Source organism: Balaenoptera acutorostrata, chromosome 17, assembly GCF_949987535.1.
Source record: "Balaenoptera acutorostrata chromosome 17, mBalAcu1.1, whole genome shotgun sequence".
Classification (NCBI taxonomy): domain Eukaryota; kingdom Metazoa; phylum Chordata; class Mammalia; order Artiodactyla; family Balaenopteridae; genus Balaenoptera; species Balaenoptera acutorostrata.
Genome location: NC_080080.1, coordinates 20,620,628 through 20,643,988, shown reverse-complemented (window position 1 = coordinate 20,643,988; position 23,361 = coordinate 20,620,628). Strand labels below are relative to the sequence as shown.

The 23,361-nt window shown below is 42.0% G+C and overlaps 1 protein-coding gene and 1 pseudogene across 3 annotated transcripts in view; both read right to left on the bottom strand.

The window, feature by feature from the left end:
• The window catches only part of SAMD12 (sterile alpha motif domain containing 12), a 434,589-nt gene that overhangs the window by 110,188 nt on the left and 301,040 nt on the right, over window positions 1-23,361 (bottom strand). The window contains exons 5-6 of one of the 3 annotated variants that reach the window (XR_009005841.1): window positions 20,422-20,605; window positions 18,623-18,755 (exon numbers count right to left, since the gene is read on the bottom strand). The exons of 1 other annotated variant lie outside the window; for it this stretch is intronic. The gene's annotated coding sequence lies outside the window, so the exon portion shown is untranslated. Of the gene's footprint in view, window positions 1-18,622; window positions 18,756-20,421; window positions 20,606-23,361 lie in introns of those variants that run through there. One more of the 3 variants, XR_009005840.1, reaches the window with a different exon arrangement.
• Window positions 16,275-20,567, bottom strand: LOC103004633 (zinc finger C2HC domain-containing protein 1A-like; annotated as a pseudogene).

The following is a 23,361-nucleotide window of genomic DNA, read 5'->3' as shown; positions in this document are numbered from 1 at the left end:
ACTAGGAAGAATGTTGTCTGAACCAACAATAAAATGAAAAATGAGAAGTCAGAGCAAAGAGCTAAGGCCAGTAAAAGGAAAGAGTTTACCGATGAAGACAGTTGGGGTAGTGCTGGGAGTTAGAGGGAAACCCCGAAGGTGACATTCATCACCTCTCCCTCCTGACCAAACACCTGGCACCCCGGTTTTTTGTTTTTTTGTTTTTTTTCACACACACACACACACACACACACACACACACACACTGTATTTTATTTTTACAAGAGATAAATAGACTGACACCAAGCATTGTACATGGATGACCACAACAAAAGCAACAATGATTGCAATTACCACACATGAAACACACTCATACTATGTCATAATATTGACATTCAGTCCAGTAATCCTCCACTGTAACAGCTCCTTTACTTTGCAGTGGCACCCCGGTTTTATGAAGCTGTTTTACTCATGATAGTAATTTGTAATGAAGAGTACAGGAAGAGAGAACTAGGGGAAAAGAGACACTTATGAGGCACATCTGTAGCGGTTTTCCTTGTTTGATGATTTGGTTTTCTGTTATTGTTGTTTACCTCTTTTACTGTTTGCTTTCCTGATTGTCCGAGAGAGATATTCACAAAGTGTAGGCCTGTGTGAAATTATGACTGGGTGGGCTTTCAAGAACTTTCTTGTTCATGGGAAAGCCCCTCATAAATCATACGGCCTGTACAGTCACATTCTTCCCAACATTCACCTGGCTTTGGCCCATAAGGGTAGAAAAATAACATGGAAAACCGTCACTTTTCCAGATTAACTTAAATGCCGTGTTCTTGGTAGAAACAAGTTTGCCATTAAAAACAACATTGTCACAAGAAGCCAAGGACTGACTGTCCTGAAGAGCAAGCTTGGGCCTCTGAGCAGTAGTACATTTTCTTATCGTGAAAAGAATGGAAATGATGATAGGTGATGCTAATAATTATAGCTACTAAAATGATGTCAGCTCCTGTGCGAAAAATTTTATAGATGTTATCTTTCATCCTCGAAACAATGCTGCAAGGTAGATATTATTATCTCCCTTTAAAAAATGCAAAAATTGAGGCTTAGAGACATTAATTAACATGCAAAGGTCACAGTTAGCTTCTAGTTGTGCTGGTCCACAGGACAGTTTTTTTCTATGCCATCTGTCTGTGATGACCTTCAGAAAGTCAGGTATTTTCAAAGTCATGAAAATTCAGATTTTCATTGCTTTGGACCCTCTTCCCCATCAAATTTTTTTTTTTTTTTTTTTCCTTCTGGAATTGACACTTGCAACCACTGGGGACTACCGCTCTAAGGCAGTGATTTCAGATTTCTTGAAGACCATCAGAAACTAAAATTAGCTCATAACAATTAGCAAGAAACAAATGCTTCTTAAAAAAGCATCCATTCACTTAAAATAATTTTTTTTTAAAGATTTATTTATTGATTGATTGATTGCTATGTTGGGTCTTCGTTTCTGCGCTAGGGCTTTCTCTAGTTGCGGCAAACGGGGGCCACTCTTCATCGCGGTGCACGGGTCTCTCACTATCGCGGCCTCTCTTGTTGCGGAGCACAGGCTCCAGACGCGCAGGCTCAGTAGTTGTGGCTCACGGGCCTAGTTGCTCCGTGGCATGTGGGATCTTCCCAGACCAGGGCTCGAACCCGTGTCCCCTGCATTAGCAGGCAGACTCTCAACTACTGTGCCACCAGGGAAGCCCCGATTTTTAATTTTATAATGACTAGTATATAATCATAGCAGAACAGAGCTATTTAGTTAGAAAAAAATAACTTCAAAGATGAGAGCCCATTTAGTGTTTATTTGCTCTAGGGTTCTAATTACTTTGAAAACTACCAAAACTTTGTATATGATCACCAATGGCATTCAATAGCAGCTTTGAGGGAAACAGAACCAATCTTTTATTTTTTTTTTCAAGCTCCATTAACATGGAGGAAATAAGTAATAAATGATAAATACCAGAGGCACGTATTCACCATGTCATTATTATTTTCCTGCTCTGTTGCTGGTTCAGCTCTCTTATGCCAGGAAAATGAAAAGTAACACCAAACTTGTCTTCCTGGTCATTTTCCAAATGAGGCCAACAAAATGGGACTTGAGGAACACTAAACGTGGTATTGTTTTTGTATACTCTTATCAGCAAATCCTGGTAGCTTCAATTTGGTTTCATTACATTTCCAATCTATGTGTGTGTCAATTCATCTTCTTTTTTGCCATAGTTAAGACTTACGCACTTTATTAATCACCTCGTGACAGTCATATCAGCAGTTTCATTTAGCAGAGTAAACCAGTCAAACCCTGGCAGACTTCTGCGGGTATCACATGGCAAAGTCTGGATTCCTGGCAACTTGAATTACTCTTGCCAATATGAGATTTTTTCAGAGCCAACCATCTTAAGGCCATTTAATATATCACATCTGCCTCTGCTCTTTTCCTAATTGATATGTTGAAAGAGAGACACCCGCTAGATCTTGCAAACGTCTCCCCGAAGCAGCCTTGGGGCAGAGGTTCCTCGGCAGCAGCACCTTAAAATGGTAGTTTGTTAAAGTTCTGTTTTCCAAATGTAATTTAAATGATATGAGGGGGACTTCCCTGGTGGCGCAGTGGTTGAGAGTCTGCCTGCCAATGCAGGGGACACGGGTTCGAGCCCTGGTCTGGGAAGATCCCACATGCCGCAGAGCAACTAAGCCTGTGCGCCACAACTACTGAGCCTGTGCTCCAGAGCCTGCGAGCCACAACTACTGAAGCCCGTGCGCCACAACTACTGAAGCCCGTGCGCCACAACTACTGAAGCCCACGCGCCTAGAGCCCGTGCTCCGCAACAAGAGAAGCCACCGCAATGAGAAGCCTGAGTGCAGCAATGAAGAGTAGCCCCCGCTTGCCGCAACTAGAGAAAGCCCACGCACAGCAATGAAGACCCAACACAGCCAAAAATAAATAAAATGTTAAATGATATGAGGGGCCTAGGTGGCATCCAGGGAGCCCACATTTTCCAAAGAGCTTCCATAAGCAACGGCGACCTTTCATGCATTCACTGCATGCTCAGGTGGTCTAAAAAGATGATATTGCCAGGTGTGATGGTCCAGTCATTCACTATGGCTTCCTAGCTTACAGTAGAGCTAACCAGATTCAGGGGTTCCTAAGTGGCTGTCACTGATTGTAATTCTTAGCCACGCTGTATTTTTAAGGTTATCACTTTTCTAATGCCAACTCCACTCTCCCTAAAGTTCTGAAAGGACACAGTTCTCAACGCATTTAGTATGGACTCAAATCATATTCACACACTCTTGATTAAGTCCCAACAGCACATCTGAGTTGCTTACCAGCTTGCTTGGAGATACAGAGTATAGAGCTGGATTCCAAATGTAGCTCTCAGCAGAAAGAAGCAATCTTAACATAATGAGTCATTGAACAGAGGTGCCTTCTGAGTTTTTCTAGGTCTTACTGTTAATTTGATCACACAGAAGGGTTTGTGGGGGGCATGTCTCAAACTAAGTGACTCAAATAAGGAAGATTCAATGACTTGAAAGGTCTTACAGTGGATCAGCTAAGTAGAAACTGTGGCCCTTATATTACAGCATGGCACATGGGACCAAAAATAAAGAACGACCAATTTGATATTAAGAAAATTTAATGAGAAGGCCAGAGAAGAAAATGGGTTACTACAGTGCAATTTCTACAGACTTTCCAATGCGGTTGTGCTTCCAAAATCTTGGAATTAATAGCACTCAAAATTCCTCAGCCTCACAAGTTTATAAAGCGGCAGGGTGTTTAGCAAAGAGAGGGCTAGACTGAAAATCAAGAGACCTGTATTTTAGCTTTGACCTTGTACTAGACTGTACAGCTTAGGCTAGGCCATTAAACCTGCCGTACAACAAAGGGGCTGGAACGGATAGTGGGTGCCTACCAGTCCCCCCCAAAAGTGGCAGTGGGCCTCCTTGCCCTATTTTTGCTTTTCAGAAAAAGCCTAACAGAAATCATACATTTATCCATGATAAGGTAACACAGGAAAATTTAAATGTTCCATTTATCTGATTTTTTCTATTATATTGGGTTGGCCAAACGTCTTACTGAAAAACACGAACGAACTTTTTGGCCAATCCAATAGCAACTGAAAGAGGGAACACTAGTTATTCCATGCTAATGCAATACTCTAATTGGAGGATCAGGTTTTTACTTAGTGGGAAATCAAGTTAGTTGCTACTTAATAAGAGCAAATTGCAAAGGGAATCTTTCAAAAAGTAAAGCTCACAGGGAAAAATAAGTTTTAATAGAAACTTGATGGTGGCCAGTTTAGAAATGGTTTCACAAAAATCCCTTCCAGCTCAGGATTTCTATTACTACAAATCTGTAGAGATTAAAAAAAAAATTTTTTTTTTTAGTTCTTTCCATGTCTTTCGACTTTCAGCACAGAACGGTTTTTATTTACTAAATCTGTGGCTTTATAACTCCTTTCCCGTTCAGTTCTATACATACCTACAGTGACAGCATTTTTTTTTTTTTTAAAGGATTTTTCTTATTTATTTATTTATTTATTTATTTTTGGTTGTGTTGGGTCTTCGGTTCGTGCGAGGGCTTTCTCCAGTTGCGGCAAGCAGGGGCCACTCTTCATCGCGGTGCGGGGACCGCTCTTCATCGCGGTGCGCGGGCCTTTCTCTATCGCGGCCCCTCCCGTCGCGGGGCACAGGCTCCAGACGCGCAGGCTCAGCAATTGTGGCTCACGGGCCCAGCTGCTCCGTGGCATGTGGGATCTTCCCAGACCAGGGCTCGAACCCGTGTCCCCTGCATTAGCAGGCAGATTCTCAACCACTGCGCCACCAGGGAAGCCCCAGTGACAAGCATTTTAAGCAAACCTCACAATTTCCTTGGCTTACACACTCCTTGCTTCACTGGCCTAATTATTTTAATAAGCAGCTTAACTGAAATGCTGGCTTACATTTATATTTCAATTTAATTGTGTACAGTTCCTAGTACAATGAAAACCTTGAAAGTCTTTCCTATTTGTGACAGTGTTTTACTGCGTCTAGCTGTTAGGGACACTGACAAATAAAGTAACTTCATTTTATTTCTATGCATACATCTTTTCTTTCCTTTTTTCTTGCTTTTTTTTTTTTTCCTGATTAACAATGGAAAGATCCCAAAGTTCTATCATTTTGGCTGTCTAGATGAAAAGAGAATCTCCATCCAGGCCTGCAGGAAAGCCTAGATCTGGCTGGCAAGAATAAAAAAACTAGCAGCATTCCTTGGGTCAGCCATATAGCTCGGGGTGCTTGGGTATTCCCACTCTTTTTGTTCCCGCCATTTAGCAATTTTCTCAAACAGGAACAAAACAGGAAGTGGAAAAAAGAATGACATGGAAAGTCACTTACTAATCCTATTCCCTGGGGAACGGAAAACAGAATTCCCCTCATGGTCTAATTATTCTTTGGTATCTTTAATGAAACCAAATCATGAGCGTTTCCAGCGTCTGGCTGATGTTTCAGAGGCCTGATTTCCACGTGTCCTTGGCTCTGAAAGGAAATATCTGCTAACTTCCTGAAGTCTCCGTATTATCATCTATTACCATTTAGTTCCCAGAAAAATCTTTGTCATTCTTCTAACATGGAAGGAAAAATCTAGAGGAACAGAAATGATCTCTGTAAACTGTCATGTGTTTTTGCTTGCTTGAAACCGAAATAGCGTGACTTCAGAATTTGGTTTCAGAGCCACTGGCTCTTTGGTGACAACTTGGTAGGCACATAGCAATCTTAAGCATGATCCTGCTTTACCAGGCAAAAGTGAACATACATGTCTCTTTTCATCCATGCTCCTGCATGTGGGTCTATAAAAGAAGAAAAATGCTATAGAGAGATGCTTTAGAAACTGAATTCTATTGCCTACTATAAACTGTGGCATACCAGAATCAGGGGATTTTGGTAAATCTATTAAAATACATTCTGGAATCCTTGGCTCGAAAGCCGTATTTACAGAGTCACAGAAAAAACAGCAAGAATATCATAATAGCTACTTCTATTCTGTACTACTATTAGGCCAGGCTAGACTTCAATCTTCATTCCATTGCAAAAACACAAAAACCCAAACCCTTGCAAATTGGGCATTATTTCATTTTACTTATGCAGGGTTTGAAACTCAGAAACATTAAGCACCGTCCCCAAGACCACACAGGTGCCAATGGCAGAGCCCAGCTGAACGTTTTCCAGGTACCTTAAGGATTTTGCAGACCAATTCCCCTCATTTTACACACGAGATGCTGGAATTTAGCCATAAGGTATTTAGACATGGTAAAATAGTCTGAAATGTTAAGGGTTTGTATACATCCAACTCTGATTGATTCATGATAACTGAAGAGAATGTTACTTTGATGGTTAGCTTCTTGTGGGCCAGAAAAAAAGTCTGTTTTGCTCACCTTAGTGGTGGCACAGACTAGGCATTTAATCAATATTTGTGAATGAAAAGACAATGTACACAACTGAAAACAGAAAATATAGAAGTCAATTTATATTTGGTTTGGAAATACATGTTCTCCTCAGCAGATTTATCCTCTTAGGAAATTATAACTTCTTCAGGCTTACCACAGCCAGTTTGCTCTTTTTCCTTTCCTTTTCTTTTTTCTTTTTTTTTTTTTTTTAACACTTTAGTGATAATTAGAGCCAGATGTGTGCTGCTAGAAGCCAGACGAAGAGGTGAAATGCGAAACACCCCCATGCGCAGTCAGATTATAGGTCCCAACTGTGATATTTTCTGGGGCCCTGGGGCTCCAAGCCCTCTCCTCCAAGCAATCCCGACTCCCCTCATAACCACTGTATCGGCCCACTCGAGTCTCCATGCTGGATGGGATGTGGCAGGGAGAAGGGAAGGGGTGTCGGGTGCCAGTGGGAGAAATGATGTGTCCCTCGCTACGTCTTCAGACACAAGCCAGCTCTGTCAGACTGTTCTCCCGCTCGATTTCCTTGGCACTGAAGGAACATCTCATATCTGATCGTGAACTCCCACTAGAGGAAGCTGCAGCGCAACGTACTCAGTTGAACAGAACTGGCCCCCAATTTGGGGGCATCCTGCCTGCTCAACCTGAGGGCAGTCTGCTTTCATGTCAGACACATCTGCCTGCCAGGTTAGGTGGGGAAGATGCTTGCTCAGCAGTGAGGCATGAGCTGACATTCAGGGACTTGAGCAGGACCTGCTGTGCAACGTTGGAGAGAAAAGCTCTTCCTTCCAGACTGACAGCCAGCAATGCCATTTTCTTGTTTGAGGAATGCAAATCTTCTCATTTCTACCCCAAAGCGCGGGAGCCTGGCTATACATTTTGACTCTCCCCTGAGCTGAGCAGGCTGAAAAGACTGACATGGGTTTAACAGACATGATCAACTTAGGTGGGCACCATAGCTGGCAAATGGAACGTAAAATTAATTGTTTCACTAGCGGAAGAAGAGATTCAGAGGCTTTCTTTGCTGGTAGAGTTGGGTGTGCTTCAGGCACCCTGATGCTTGGCTGAAATTACCAGTAGTTACGTGTCAGGAGGGCCTGTTTCTGAAAGGTTTTTTCCAGTGTGACATTAATAATTTATGAATAGGCCAGTACACAAAACTGTATCTGTAAGAAGAACTGAGGGGTAAGATAAACAGGAACTTAACTTCTTAATAAAAAGTGAAGGATGAAAAAGACCAAAAAAAAAAAAAAAAGCACTTGTGGGTAACATGTGGAGTATAAATATTATCTTGTATCTACCATCAATAATCAGAAAAAAAGGAAAGAATCATGTAGGATCATGCCATAAAAGGTGACGCTTTGTGTGTTCTTTCTCCTCTGATCTGCTGTGAGCATCTGGTTGGATCGGAGTACATTAAATCTGATTAAAGTTTGTTTTTTACAATTGTTTAGACTCATCTAGTTAAGGAAGGCTGGGATGCATTCTACTCTATCTTGTGTATTGTCAACAGAATTGTCAGCGAAGTTTGGAATGTGGGAACTTTATTATGTAATTATGTGAGAGAGAAAGAGGGCGAACCCAGTTTTAGTTTGCAGTTCTGGCAGTTGGAAAAAATAAAACAGACTTTTTTTTTTACTTGAAAATTGGGCAAACTGGGCATACACGTCATCTAGACACAGAAGAAATGGAGTTTGTCTAGGCCAGTTTTTGGCATATTGATTCACTTAGACTTCTCCATCAATTAGATACAACATAACGTGAAATAAAGAGAGAATTGGATTCCTCTAATCAGCTGAATTACAAGGTTAGAGTTCTAAATTATTGCTTTGTTGTTGGAGCAGCAAATTATTGGTGAAAGGATATTTTTACTTCTATGCATTCATTTAATCTCTGTATTTATATGCTTTTCTGATAGCTATCAGAAAAATGCTGTGATGCAAATATATGTTGCAATTCAATATATATAGATTACATTTTTTCATCATTCTAAATCTTAGAGATGCTTTGAAGCTCTGAAATAACCAACACTCCACTTGCTGGAAAATAAAACCATGTCCAAACCACACAATCAAATCCCAAATACCAAAATCCCAAATCCCAAATGGATAACAAAGATGCATAATTCTGCATATGAAAGTATCAGATGTTAGAAACTCAATTTAGTATTATAAATCCACATCAATTTTTATTAAATAAAAACCTAAGTAAGAAAATAAATACAAAATCCTAGCATACAACGGACTACTTACTAATGGTAACCCCAGCTGTCATTTATTGAACATTTACCAAGCAGTTCACACCAGGACAGGCACTAAGGGGGACCCACTGAAATAGAAGATCAAGTTCTGGCTCTTAATGAACTCAAGATATAGGTAACAAAAGGAAAGAAAGAGGGAAAAAATGACCATAACTGGGAATTTCTATGGGCCAGACATTAAGCAGTTACACATATATGTTTTATCCTCACAATAAACCTACCAGGTAGGTGTCACCAAGCCCTTATTGCTGGTAAGGGTCAGTGTGTCTCTCCCTCATCACAGAGCAAAAAGCTACAAAGACCTTATCTCCAGCTTCATCTCTCAACACTCTCTACCCCTCTCTGAGCTTCCTGGCACTTGTTTTTTCTCTGTTTCTCCAATGCATTTTCGTCTTTGAATTTGTGTTCAGAATGCTTCCTTTGCCATGTGAGGTTGAAATACCCCTTCCTCAGAGAAGGAAGCCATCCTTGAACACCCAGGCCAGGTAAGCCTGTTATATGCCTGGCACTTAAAATCTGTTAATTCCCTATTTATTTGTAGGAACGTTTGATTAATGTCTCTCTCTCTCTCTCTCACTAGACTGTAAAGTCCCTGAGGGCACAGAGCCAAAGTTAGAAGTGAAGCTTGCCCTTTTTCTAATGCCATTCAGCCTCTATCGTGTATTTGTCACCTGTATTATTCAAAAGCATTTGCCATCTTGTGTTGTATTACAAAAGAAGGTAAACAAAGCTTGCGTCTTGATGCCCAATTGTGAAGTGTTGGTTTGTTCATTCATTCATTTATATTTTCATTATGTATTCATTTAGTCAATAAATATTTGTTGATCACCTAGTCTGTGCTAGGAACTCTTCTAGCTGCCTGGAATACAACGATGAATAAAACAGACAAAAATCCTTAGGATGAATGACATTTAGTCAAAAATATGCTTGGTCTACAATCTTGATCCAGTTTCTAAGTGTCTGCTACGTATAAGACTATGTGTATAAGGTTGCATGACAGATTGACATGCAGACTAATGGACAACTTTTAATTAATATAAATATATTAAATATGAAGTCTATAAAATGATGAGGTGGCTGTAGTGAGAGGCCTTCCATAATAGATACAGTCAAACGACTGTGGTGACTTTCAAGAGCCACGTATTTATTCTGTTCATGTTCTCATGGCTCCACAGGTAACTGGAATGCCCATTTAACAGTTCCTGTCATGGATGGTTTAAAACCACAAAAGAAAACTGAGGTTATCACCATGCAGTTGCTCTGCAATTTGTCCATAACTTGATGATATAACTAACTGGTCCTAAGAATATCCAAGAAAAAGTAACTCGGACTCTGATGGTCATTCCAAAAGAAGAATTACCCAAATGTTTAAGCCATGGCCATGTCACTGGTATAAGGAAACCACCTTCTAAGGGGACAGATGTCACAGGGACAGCCAAAAGAAGAAATATAAATGGACCGTAAATCAGATAGGAAAGCAATTCAACCTTATCAGTAAGATAAATGCAAATAAAAGTTGCTTGTCATTTTAAAGCTAATTAGAAAATATTTAAAAGGAAAAAAGAAATACCTAGTTTGTAGAGGCTTTTTCAGGAAGGTAAATGTTTTACATTCTTGATGGGAGGGTAAATTTTTATAAATTTTCAGAAGGGCAATTTGTTCATATGTGTATGTAATATGAATTCTTTGAAGTGTTCATACACCTTTTTGAGAGCATAACTTCACTTGGGAAAAAATAAAATAATTTTTATAATATGTTTATTTTTAATTGTAATAATACACAAACAGAAAAAGTCAAATGCAGTGCTTATAACTGAAAAAAGCATTCTGCCCATCACTGCCCATCCTAGTGAACTTCCCGTCAGACACACCACTTTTAATATTTTAGCTCTTTCTTGTAGTATTTACATCAACTGTTCATATACTTATACCAAGGGATTCCTTTGCAAAGAATCTAGAAATAGATTTTTGGTAGATCTAGAAATATTACCAGGTATGTGCAGCCTGTCATTATTTATAATAATAAGAAAATCAGAAGCAACATTTGCTTGGATTGTTTGAATAAATGATGGCCTAAATGTGCAACAGAATATTAAGTAGCTGGGTATATTTAAATGACATGGCAATAAGATAAACATAAAAGAAATTATCTTTAGATAGAGGCTGGTACTCTTCTGAATTTCCAAATTCTCTTCAATAAGTGTATGATTACTTATCAACAGAACAATGAACACCATTTTAAAAGGTGAATCTTTTATATTCTGTAATCTTGAGGCTTTGATTTCACGTAAGGTAGTGTGGGGTAGTATGCCAGGAAAGGGTTGAGGGAAGTGCAGTTTTCATAAGGTATAACTGGGAAAAATCTTTGCTTTTGGTTCACTTCTGTGTGAAGGAGACATTAATAGGGGCAATGATATAACATTTGCATGAAAAAGGAAGAGAGTTTGACTAGAGTCTACTTTAGTCATGGAGTGCACTATGTGTGGAGGTCTGGACAGGAGAACTGACAAATAAATGGGGTACCAGAGCCTGGCAGATACCCAAGTAGGCAAGTGGTCAAATTCTTCAAGGTTGGTGGGACAGGAAGGGGTCATGCACATCCAGGCAGAATCCACAGAAAGGGGCGGGTCAGATTCAGCAAAGTATCACCAGCAATGGGGTAAAGGAACAGGGATCACCTGGGAGGGTCTCCAGGCTTATAACCACGATGAAAGATGTGGGTCACTCAGGGCCCATCAACCTTAACTGTGAAGATGCCTAAGGGGAAATTATGCCCCAGTCAAGTCAGTAAGCCAGAGAGAAAAAGACAAATATCATATGATATTGCTTATATGTGGAACCTAATTTTAAAAAATGACACAAATGAACTTATACAGAAAACAGAAATAGACCCACAGACATAGAAAACAAACTTATGGTTACCAAAGGGGAAAGCGGGGGAGGGAAAAATTAGAAGTTTGGGATTAACATATACACACTACTATGTATAAAATAACCGACAAGGACCTACTGTATAGCATAGGGAACTATACTCAATATTTTGTAATAACCTATAAAGGAAAAGAATCTCAAAAAGAATAGACGTGCATACGTGTGTGTGTTTCTATATATCTATATCTATATAACTGAATCACTTTGCTGTACACCTGAAACTAACACAACATTGTAAACCAACTATTCTTTAATTAAAAGGAAGTTTTCATAAAAAAAAAAAAAGAAATTATGGGATGACTTCACTGGCAGAACAGGTAGAGGAGGAACAGAGGCAGACAAGGAAGAGCTGTCCAGTAATGTGCTTTGAATGAGAGGAAAAGGGCCTTGGTCTCATTCAACATGAAGTAAAGGCTGTGTGCCTAGAACCATTTTGAGAGTGTAAGAATATTGAGTCCAAGGAGCCGGCAGTTGGAAAAGTTCAGATGAAAGATCATCACCCCAAAATGTACCAAAGTGGCTTTAGGAGATGTTCTGAAAGATTAGCAACAATCTCTTTGTAGCCTACAGACATGTGGCTCTAAGCTAAGTACATATAAGTCAATTTAAATAGTTTTTTTTTTTTTTTTGGATGGGGAAGCGTAGATGGTAGATTGATTCAATCTCTCAAATTTGCATAGTAAAAGTTGCCTCAGAGCTGGGCAACTGGTTCATCTCATGACCACGTGAAAGTCATGTGTATTAGGGTGAGTTAGGCAACGCTGCCCTGAAACTCAATGACTTGATATAAATAACAAAGGATTATTCTTCTTTCATATGACAGCTTTATGTGAGTAAGGCAGCTTTCCTCCATCACAAACTCACAGATCTAGGGACCCTCCATCTCGGCAGGCCACGATCTTGAATACATAGTCTCCACTGTTGCCCAGGGAAGGGGCGATAGAGAGTGGAGAACGACGCAGGGAGCTGTGTGGCCCAATGTGGAGGTGGCATACACATGCCACTGGGCCGGACCTAGTCATTTGATCCTAACATAAGTATGAGCACAGCTGGGAAATGCAGTGTTTCTGTGTGCTCAGGAGGAGAACTGGGATAGTGATGGTTCTCAATATCTGGTCCCAGATCAACAGAATCAGAATCAACTGGGATTTTGTTAGAAAGGAAAATTCACAGGCTCCACTGAAGACCGACTGAATCAGTAGTTCAGCAATCAGTGTTTCAACCAGCTCTTCAGGTGATTCTCACGCACACTGAAGTTGGAGAATCACTAGGGGAGGTGATCATGTAGCCAGTCTCTTTCACGCCTTTTTTTTTGACTACCTACTACGCATTTATTTTTTTTAAATTGGGGTATAGTTGCTCTACAATGCTGTGTTACTTTCTGCTGTATAACAAAGTAAATCAGCTATAATGTATACATATATCCCCTCCCTCTTGGACCTCCCACACCCCCCATCCCACCCATCTAGGTCACCACAGAGCACTGAGCTGAGCTCCCTGTACTACACAGCGGGTGCCCACTAGCTATCTGTTTTACACATGGTCGTGTATATATGTCAATCTCAATCTCCCAATTCATCCCACCTCCCCCGCCACCCCGTCTCCACACGTCCATTCTCTACGTCTGCGTCTCTATTCCTGCCCTGCATATAGGCTCACCTGTACTGTTTTTCTAGATTCCACATACACGCGTTAGGAAAACTGGGCAGCTACATGTAAAAGAATGAAATTAGAACACTCCCTAACACCATACACAAAAATAAACTCAAAATGGATTAAAGACCTAAATGTAAGACGGGACACTATAAAACTCTTAGAGGAAAACATAGGAAGAACACTCTTTCAGCCTTTTTGGCTAATTTTTAAATGTTACAGATTACAGATAAACAGTGCATCTTCATAGAATCGTATATGACTCTGAGCATTTATACACATACTCTGCTGGGAATTAAACTTACAGTTTCTACAATGTGCAAATTTAAACATATCTTAACCAATTATCAACTTAATACAGTAACATAGAATGTTTATGAAGAACAGCATGTGTTTGTGAGCATTCTTTTATGGAGTCAAATAACTTTATGCACTTCTAGGCAGACATTTATTTACTTGAAGGTTAAAACATGCCTGACAATGGTTGAACCATTTGCAGAAACTCAAAACAAACAAGCTAGAGTAGAAATGCTAATGACAAATTAGAGGCAGGATCAGATAGACTGACATGGGAATGAAACCCTGGGACCAAAATGACATGAAAACCTTGAAGAGAAAGAGAAAGTTTGGAAATGCAAAGAGTGAAATGGGATGTGAAGAATTAGCAAAAAGCTGTAATCAAGGTGGAGGACCCTTAGCATGTGAAACGGGTTCCAAGTGTGAACACTGCCACAAGTGAAGAAAATGAATAAAAATACGGAAAGCTGTGATGGAAGTGGTTCTCTTGACCCACTGACGGAAACACTTCCTGTGTTATTAAAATACTCACCGGGGGGTGTGTCATTCAAAGCGGAAAGCTACAGATACAAAAGCAGCTCAGTCATCTTCCACCCATAAACGTACCCCAGTATGAATCACTGACCAGTATTTAATCTCAGATACCTATAAGATGCTTCAAAAGGTGGAATACTGGATTCATTAAGTGTGGTATCTTAGAACAATGAGATTGTTCATTTGTTTAGAATAAACATATGCATAAACTAACTGCATTCATATTTCATTAAAACTTTTAAGACCTGCTAGAATTGCCATGATGAGTATAGATATTTTATCTTTTAACCAGTTTATAAATTATAAAAGCAATGCACGCTCATGGACAAAAATGATTCAAACAGATGGTTACTGAATGAAAAGGAAACACTCTCCTCCACGTTTCTACACTGCCTAGACATAGCCATTGCCACTAGTTCCTTATGTTATCCTTAGAGAATTTTTCTACAGGTAGGGAGTCCTTGACCTGTATTTTAGGAGCATCTCATTTAAAATAGGTACCTTAGGGACTTCCCTGGTGGCACAGTGGTTAAGAATCTGCCTGCCAATGCAGGGGACGCGGGTTCGATCCCTGGTCCAGGAAGATCCCACATGCCGCGGAGCAACTAAGCCCGTGCGCCACAACTACTGAGCCTGCGCTCTAGAGCCCGTGAGCCAAAACTACTGAGCCGTCGTGCCACAACTACTGAAGCCTGTATGCCTAGAGCCCTGCTCTGCAACAAGAGAAGCCACCGCAATAAGAAGCACACGCACCACAACAAAGAGTAGCCCCCGCTCACCGCAACTAGAGAAAGCCCGTGGGTAGCAACGAAGACGCAACACAGCCAAAAATAAATAAATAAAATTTATGAAAAAAGAAAATAGGTACCTTAGCTGTCAAAAAGAAGGCAAAGACAACACATGTAGAAAATGACAGTGGAAACTGAGAAAACTTTTAAAAGCTCAAACGAAGACCAAGAATAAAATAAGTATATAAATACACAAATGTTGGAACATGGTAAAGCTCTTCACAACATTTTCTAGTGCCATAGAGTTGAGCGTTTTTGCTGGGGTGGATTCAACGGGCAAAGGACCAAAGGGGGAAAAAATTAAACATCTATATTATTCATGGGAGCCAGAGGAGGGGAAAATGAATGACCTCCAAGGAAGAACTGGGACCATCCTCAGTTGTTAAATTTCTCAGGTCACATCTTGTAATGTAAATGGTGGCATCTTGAATCTGCAGCCACGTTCATCTAGCCCTTTGCTCCTTTATTTATTTATTTTTAATGTTTATTTATTTTTTTGAGACAAACATTATTTATTAAAGAATCTAGCTGAAAAGACAGCAATTCACCAGTTCCTCTGTGATCCTCGTGTTATGTGTAGACATCACTCTTAAAACTTCCCAAATGGCAGATGCCCAGATCCCACTCTCCAAACTAAAGAAATCAAAATCTCAGGGAGGGACCCTGATGTGTTCATTTTTAGAAAGCTCCACAGATGCTTCTTTCTAATGGGCAACCAGGATGGAGAGCTAGCATCTTAGATACTTGAAAATCTATCCCTGGATTAAATCTGAATAATGAATATGTACATGTTACATACTTACAACAAAAGCAGACAATATATATAGCTACACATAACACACCCACATCACAACTGGTTTCGGTGGATCACAGGATGTCATGTTATAGGCCTGCATTGAGGGCATCTTAAAAAAAAAACACCCTATGAAATCCATTGCCATATTTAGTATGGATTCAGTAGGGATGTTAATTAAGAAGTTAACATTTAAGTTATCCGGTATCTCCTTATGAGAAATCAAAGAACTTTTGAGGCCTCAGAACTAGTTGTACTTTCACAGAGAAAGTGATTTATTTTTCTGTTTTAGACATCATGAATCACGTAACTACTCCTATCCTCTCTTGTACTTTGGCTCCTGCAACAAAGTTCAAACTCCACTTTGTGGCCCGGGGCTAGTCCATCTACAGGGTCTCATGCCACGCATTTTGTGGAGTAACCCCATTCCTTTTCCACTGTATCTTTTAATTCTCATCCTTCTTTTTCCTATTCTTCTTTCATTAAAAAAAAAAAACGTTGTGGGAGACAGCGGAGCCCGCGGAAGGCGGTGCCGACCTCCCTGTGAGAGCGAAGCAGCCGCGGGGCCGCCATGGGTCGGCGGCCCGGACATGGGCCACGGCGGCCCCAAACCTTGCGGCCTGCGGCCCTTATTCTCAGCGGTGGGGGGTGGCGGCCCGGAGGCGGCTGTCGCTGAGCAAGCTTTGGCCCCGCCCCGCCGCCCTTCGGAGTCACGCGCCGCCACGGCTCCATGTTCTATGCCGAGGATGGCGATCTGGCTCACGAGTTCTATGAGGACACAGTCGTCACCAAGAACGGGCAGAAGCGGGCCAAGCGGAGGCGGGCGCATGAGAACCTGATTCCTCAGGGCATCCGAAGCTGGATCCCCCCCCCCGCATCCACGTGGATTTCCCTGCAATCCTCTATGAGGTGTGAGCCTGGGGGGTGGCAGGTATAAACACCCCCTGGCCCCAGCAAGAACCCCCCAGGCTCCAGGTGTGGCTTCCATCGAGGAACCTAGGCTGGGCCCACAATCCCGAATAAACTCCCCTGGCCCGGAACCTTCAACGGTGAGCAGGGCCGCCCTACAGAGCTGGTTGGGGGTGTCGGTTTGCACGTGGACAGGAGTTGGCCGGTGGCCGGCAAGGGCTGACGGTGGAGTTCCCAGTCCCCCTTTCCCAGCAATCCCTCCAAGGAGCACGGCAGGGCATGTGCTGGTCGGGAATGCCTGGCTCCTGTGCCCTTGCCTGGCCTGCATTCCTGCAAGCTTGCCCAGGGCCCAGCGCTGCTGGAGGCTACAGCACTTTACAAGCAAGGTCTGCCTTCTTCCAGCCCCAGGGTGTGGGAGCTGTACACGGTGGGAACTTCCTTTCCCTCTCGTTGGAGCATTTCAGCCGTTTGCTACCTCAATTCCTCCTGTGTTGGACCGAAGCTGGGGGCAGAACAAGCCTGATTCTTCCTGCCTACCTGCCCGTCTGTCATCCCCCCCCCCACCCCAGATGGATGGACAGTTTGCTGGCTGTTTATAGGTGTGGGAGGCTTCTCTCGCTACCCCGGGCTGGGCTCATCCCCCCCCAACTGCAACTAGCTGTTGACTCTACCCCAAGTTGAGAGAGGACACCATGGGGATCAGGAAGGGCTCTCGATGCCTGTGCCTATGGGGCGTTGCCGCATCCCACCTACCGTGTCCAATCCCCCTTGCCCTTACGCGTCTGCCACCCTGTGGTAAGGGACAGCACCCTAGGGCTGCTGCCAGTAGCTCTGAGGAGCCCACCACCCCTTGCCCTACAGCATACCCATCCCTTCAGTATCCATAAGAGAAAAGGACTGGAGCCCCTGGGTAGGGACGGAAAGGAGAGAACAGTCATAAAGGAATACTTAAAATGTGAACGCTTGTCAACAGTCTAGTCCATGATGTTGGGGCAGAGTGTGATTTCTACATAGAAATGACTTTTAAAAAGAATTCCTTACTGTGCAAACTCTGTGCTTTAAGCGTGTGAGAAATGGCTTGGGGAAGGGTAGCCCTCAATCGAGGAAGGCTGTTGTGTTATTTGCTCAATAAAATTATCTGTAGACCCTGGCCATGTAGCTCTCAGTATATGTTTTTCTTTTGCTTGCGAGCACACTTGAGGCCGGATTTCTAAATGGGTAATAACTCATGCCTTTTGATGGCACTGTCTGATTTTGCGTCACTGCCATGCGACCTCTGCACATGTCTTCCAGTTCGGAGTGGAGGGCCTAACTTGTCCATCTTACCTACGTGAGGGGCTGCTATCCCTTTATGGGAGGAAGACAAGGTCTGAAGTTTGTTTCCCAAAGAGCTGCGAACTGAAGACACTTTACCCGAAGGAACACCTACAACAGTTTTGCTAGCGCCACTTGGCTGTGGTAATGGTGAAGATCCTGATGAGGTCGTTCCAGGAGAACTGGACTTTCTAAGTGCAGGTGGCTTATACTGTGTCCGAGAAGTCGATTTTCCTTTGGTATCAGTAGGAAATTTGCCTTTATTACTAATATGCGCTGCCTGTTCTTTACAGAAATTTATATGTCTATCGGCTGCATTTTCATTAACTCTCCTGAATATACTCAGGATCATAAGAAGGTGGGGGAGGGGGAGGAAGTGTGCCACCCTCTTGAAGGGCCTGACCGAGGCCTTTAGCTGCTCTTACGGTGGCAATGAACTCTTCATGCTTCCTTCTCCAATTAGATGGCTCCTTTGGTGGTTCAGGCCTAGGTTTAAGAGGCTTTACTGTTGGAATATCCGTTCCTTCAGCTCTTTGTCTGCTTGAATCAAAAGTCTTCCGTTTTTTAGTGGCAGTTTTCTGGCAAATAGGTCCATGTTTTTTTAATGCCACTGGAAAGAATGTTCTTCCACCAATCTTGCAAGGTAACAGTTCTCCAACTTGGACACTTCCATTCCAGGGACTCCACAGCGCCAGCGCCTCGGGCTCCGCCAGACTCCTCCGGCAGCTCCCACCGCCGCCGCCCAGCTCCGGCCGCAGCCTCCTTTATTTATTTATAATGTATTTATTGAGTCTCTACTGTGTAACATGAGCTCTGATCTCAAAGAGCTTATGAGAGAGCTGGAGAAAACACAATGAGCATAGATGAAACATTTGGAGAGTAAGTGGTGGTATATAAAAAGAGGTAAATTGAACATAATCAAGTGACAGCCTGCAGAGTGCCCTGAGCAACACAATTAAATTCAAGCCATAATCCACGTTCTGATTTTAAAAGTTTCCTACAATTTCTCACTTTCCACTGTAACTAATACCTGCAGTTCAGTAATGTAATTTATCAATGACTATATTTCCATTCTCAAAGAGAACTCTGTTGTTCTTGAAATGCGTATATGTGTGTATGGCTGCATACTTAAAAATACCTGTTTGGGGCTTCCCTGGTGGCGCAGTGGTTGAGAATCTGCCTGCCAATGCAGGGGACACGGGCTCGAGCCCTGGTCTGGGACGATCCCACATGCTGCGGAGCAACTAGGCCCGTGAGCCACAACTACTGAGCCTGCGTGTCTGGAGCCTGTGCTCCGCAACAAGAGAGGCCGCGATAGTGAGAGGCCTGCGCACCGCGATGAAGAGTGGCCCCCGCTTGCCACAACTAGAGAAAGCCCTTGCGCAGAAACGAAGACCCAACACAGCCATAAATAAATAAATAAATAAATAAAATTAAAGTCCAAATTAAAAAAAAAAAACAAACCTGTTTGGTTTTGGGGGAGGGAGGGTGGATTTGATTGCATCTAGTGATTGATTCTTCAAATTTAATACCTCTGGGAAAATATGCCACAGGATCATAACATCTAGAGAAAGAAGACTGAGAAGTCAACTAGGTCAATCCCTTGCCACCAGGTAGGATGGAACTTCTGACCGATTACCTAGCCAAAAAGTTATGGTATACATAACCATACATCTTTTACATCTTTTCTTCCTGCATATATTGAATCAAAGAACCACCAGGCATCTGGTATTGGAGCATTATAAAGCCATATGTGATGCTCGCTAATACAAAATGCCTGGAAGGAAACTAAGTTAATACATATGGCATTAAATTTACAAATGAAGGCTCATCTATCATCAAAGACCCAGAATGCGCACTGCCATGACATAAAAAAGAACTTATGAGAAATATCTGTTTTCATTTGTGTATCATCCCCCTCAACACAAGCAACTAAGAGAAAGACGTGTGCATTTCCTGGACTTGATCTGGGGCATGCAACACATTTTACGAAGGGATTAAAGGGCCCGAGGTCTTTTACACAAGGCTATTATGCCAATTCCATGTCAGAGACAACTTATATTGTGGAGTCTTCAAAAGAAAACTACGTATGCATTATGCCAAAGCCATAAATATTATTGGAGGTTCTTAAAAAAAAAATTACATGTAAGGGACAAAATAGAAGACAGCTCTGGAATGGAATCTCGTGGCTCTACTCCAAACACTGTACGGTTTCCTTTTCCAGGAGAAGGAACATGCAGCTCATCCTTCATCACCCCACATATCTGATTCCAGGAGATATTGACAACAGAGTTTTTACAAGAATTCTATGATTCACAAAGTCAACGAGGAAATAGAATCCTCTCATGTCTTTGACGTTGGCAGTACCTTCTTAGGATCTGAAAAAGAAAGTTTCTTTCCCTTCCAATTTTGACCTTTTCTATTTGGCAGATGTTAATTTTTTTTTTTTTTTTTTCCTGCCTGTGTTTCTAATGGAGCTTGAAATTAACATGGCTTTTTGTTTACCTCCTAATTTGTGTGCCGCCATCATCAATGTTGTCAGCATAGTTCTGGGAATAGGGTTTATTTACTGCTTCTGTTGAGCCAGCAAATGGAGAAATGCAGAGAGGACTGTTCTGCTCATCCCGTTTCAGTGTGGAGTCTCCTTCCATTCACAGCAACAGCCTTTACTGAGCAGCCAATAACCTTCCTGGGTGCAAAAGTCAACAACCATCTTCAATGCTTGATCTTGAGGACATTTCTGAGCTGTTTTAGACATAGTCGAGTATATCCTGACCCCTTGACCCCACTCCTTGTTAACAGGTAACCCAGAAACTGAACTTGTCCCACATTCATTTCCCTTCTTCAAAGAATACCTTGTAGGCTTTCTGGGTTCTCACTTCTTTTCCTGCTCCTTTGTGAGATTACCTATTTCCAAGTCTTCAGATGCCCTATGTGTGTGTGTGTGTATATATATATATATATATATATATATATATATATATACACACACACACACACACACACACACACACACACACACAGACAGAGAGAGAGGGAGAGAGAGAGGGAGAGAGAGAGGGAGGTGACATCCAATTCTGTAAACCTCTGATTTTGCCTTGGCCTTTTCATTGGGTTATGCTTACTCTTCATGACCATATCAATTTCAGGTTAGGAAAAGGGGGAAATAACATTTCTCCCCCCAAGAAAGTATTATTCAAACTTCACAACACATCTTGGAAACAGAGTTTTGATTTTGGTTTTGAAGTCTTCCTGGTCTTTGGATCCCCCTGTTTTGTCCATTAGTTGGCTTCTATTGCCTGATTACCAACATTCATACCTTCCACATAAAGGGTTCTGCGATCAGGAAATACATTTGGGAAGCAGAGGGATCCTCATTATTTTTATGCTTTACCTTAAATTTTTAATTTACTATTTTAACTATTTTTCAATGTAAAATTCAGGGCATTAAATACATTTACAGTGTTGTGGAACCACGAGCACTATCCATTTCCAGAACTTTTTCATCATCCCAAATAGAAGCTTTGTACCCATTAAACAATAACTCTCCATTGTCCTCCAACTCCCAGCTCCAGGCAACATCTACTTTTTGTCACCATGAATTTGCCTATTCTAGGTACCTCATATAAGTGGAATAATACAGTATTTGTTCGTTTGTGTCTGGCTTATTTCACTTGGTATAATGTTTTCAAGGTTCATCCAGGTTGTAGCATGTATCAGAAATTCATCCCTTTTTATGACTAAATAATATTCAGTTTTATGTATATACCACATTCTGTTTATCCATTCACCTGTTGATGCACATTTAGGTTGTTTCCACTTTTTGGCAATTGTGAACAACGCTGTTGTGAACACTGATGTACTAAGATCTGTTTAAGTCCCTGCTTTGAACAGAAGGACACTTTTGTTTTGCAAAATCTTCATCCAGAAAAAATGTCTAGCCAGGTATCAATTATTAGTAATTTATCCTGGTCCACAACTTGGATTTGGTGCTGCTCTAGTCACCTGTTTGCTTTCAGATCCATACTTTCCTCTTCTTTGCCTACTCTGTTTGCATGAAACTACATTTCCCAGACGTCCCTGCCCTCTGGCTTCCAGGCAGTTCTAGCCAAAGTAAGGCACTAGAAGGAGACTGAGGGGCAGAAGAAGGGAAAGGCCAGCATATTTCTTCCTGGATCACTTTGCTACTGGTGGCATCTAGGGCAGGGACTGCATCTCATGGCTCTAGCTCCCACTGGAATGGCCGACTGGGGTTCCAAGTTCTGCCAACCAACCCTGACTTCTAAACTCTGTCTCCTCGTTTATCCCTCCAGCCCCAGGGAAGGTAGAAGCTTCCCACTGTTGTTAACCTCTGGGTTGTCTCATTTTTGCACTTGTGCTGCAAATTGTCTTAAGTTTTCTCTTCTAAATATACCTGGAGTGGTTTCTGGGTTCCTGTATGGAACCTGAATCATAACCATTCCATTGGGAAAAGAAGGTCCAAAGTTTCTCAGGATGCAGAACCGATGGCAGTGACTCTTAGCTGTCCTCAATGTATCATCCATTTAGTAGTATATCATTTCCAAGCTAGACCTGTAGTTTGGTGCGGCCATGTGAATGAGTTCTGGCCAAAGTGATGTAATCAGATGTGTTGTGTGGCAGATTCTAAACCTTCTTTAGAAGTCAGCTGCTCCACACTCTTTGTACCTTCTTCCCCCTTTCCTGTGGTTTGGAACACGGATGTGACAACTGGCATTCCATCCTGGAACATGAGGACGTGGGCCACATTTGGGGGAGAGCAGGACCAAAAAGCCATAGAAGCCTGAGTCCTTGAGAACTTTGTGGAGAAAAACCGCCATCCCAGGCCTGCTCTGCCTGCCTCTAGTTTTACATGAGAAGCAAATAAAATTCCCTCTTGTCTAAGCTCCTACTCTTTCCAATCTCTCTGTCGCAGCCCATCTGAGATCTAACCAATTCAAGACCCAAGCCATGAGCTCAGTGTCTGTCCCGGACTGCTGATTAATTTCCTTATACTTTTCCTTAACAAACTAAAGCAAGGTCCTAGATCCTCTGGTCTTATTCTAAGTTTTGGCCTCTTCCTGTTTATACTCAGAATTGACCTATTCTCAACCACAAAGCTTTTTATTCCCTTTAACAGCTTCTGCTTTATTAAGTTTTCTCTGAAAGGTAGGGGTCAGAGCCAGCTACTTACCAAGCCCATATCCAACCTAGAAAATGATTAGAGTCTGGATGTTAGAGAATTGGGAACATTGTTCCTCGGGTATTAATAAAGCCAGCAAAATGGAGAATCAGCATGGCCTAACACTGCAAGACAGACCATTAGTGTCCTGGTCTCAGAGCCCTCTTCCCAGAGCTGATGGGCTGGAGCTATATCTAAAGGCTGCCAAGTACAGATAAATCTCACCTCTACTTCACCCAAGTGGGCGTCAATTAGAAATATGGACT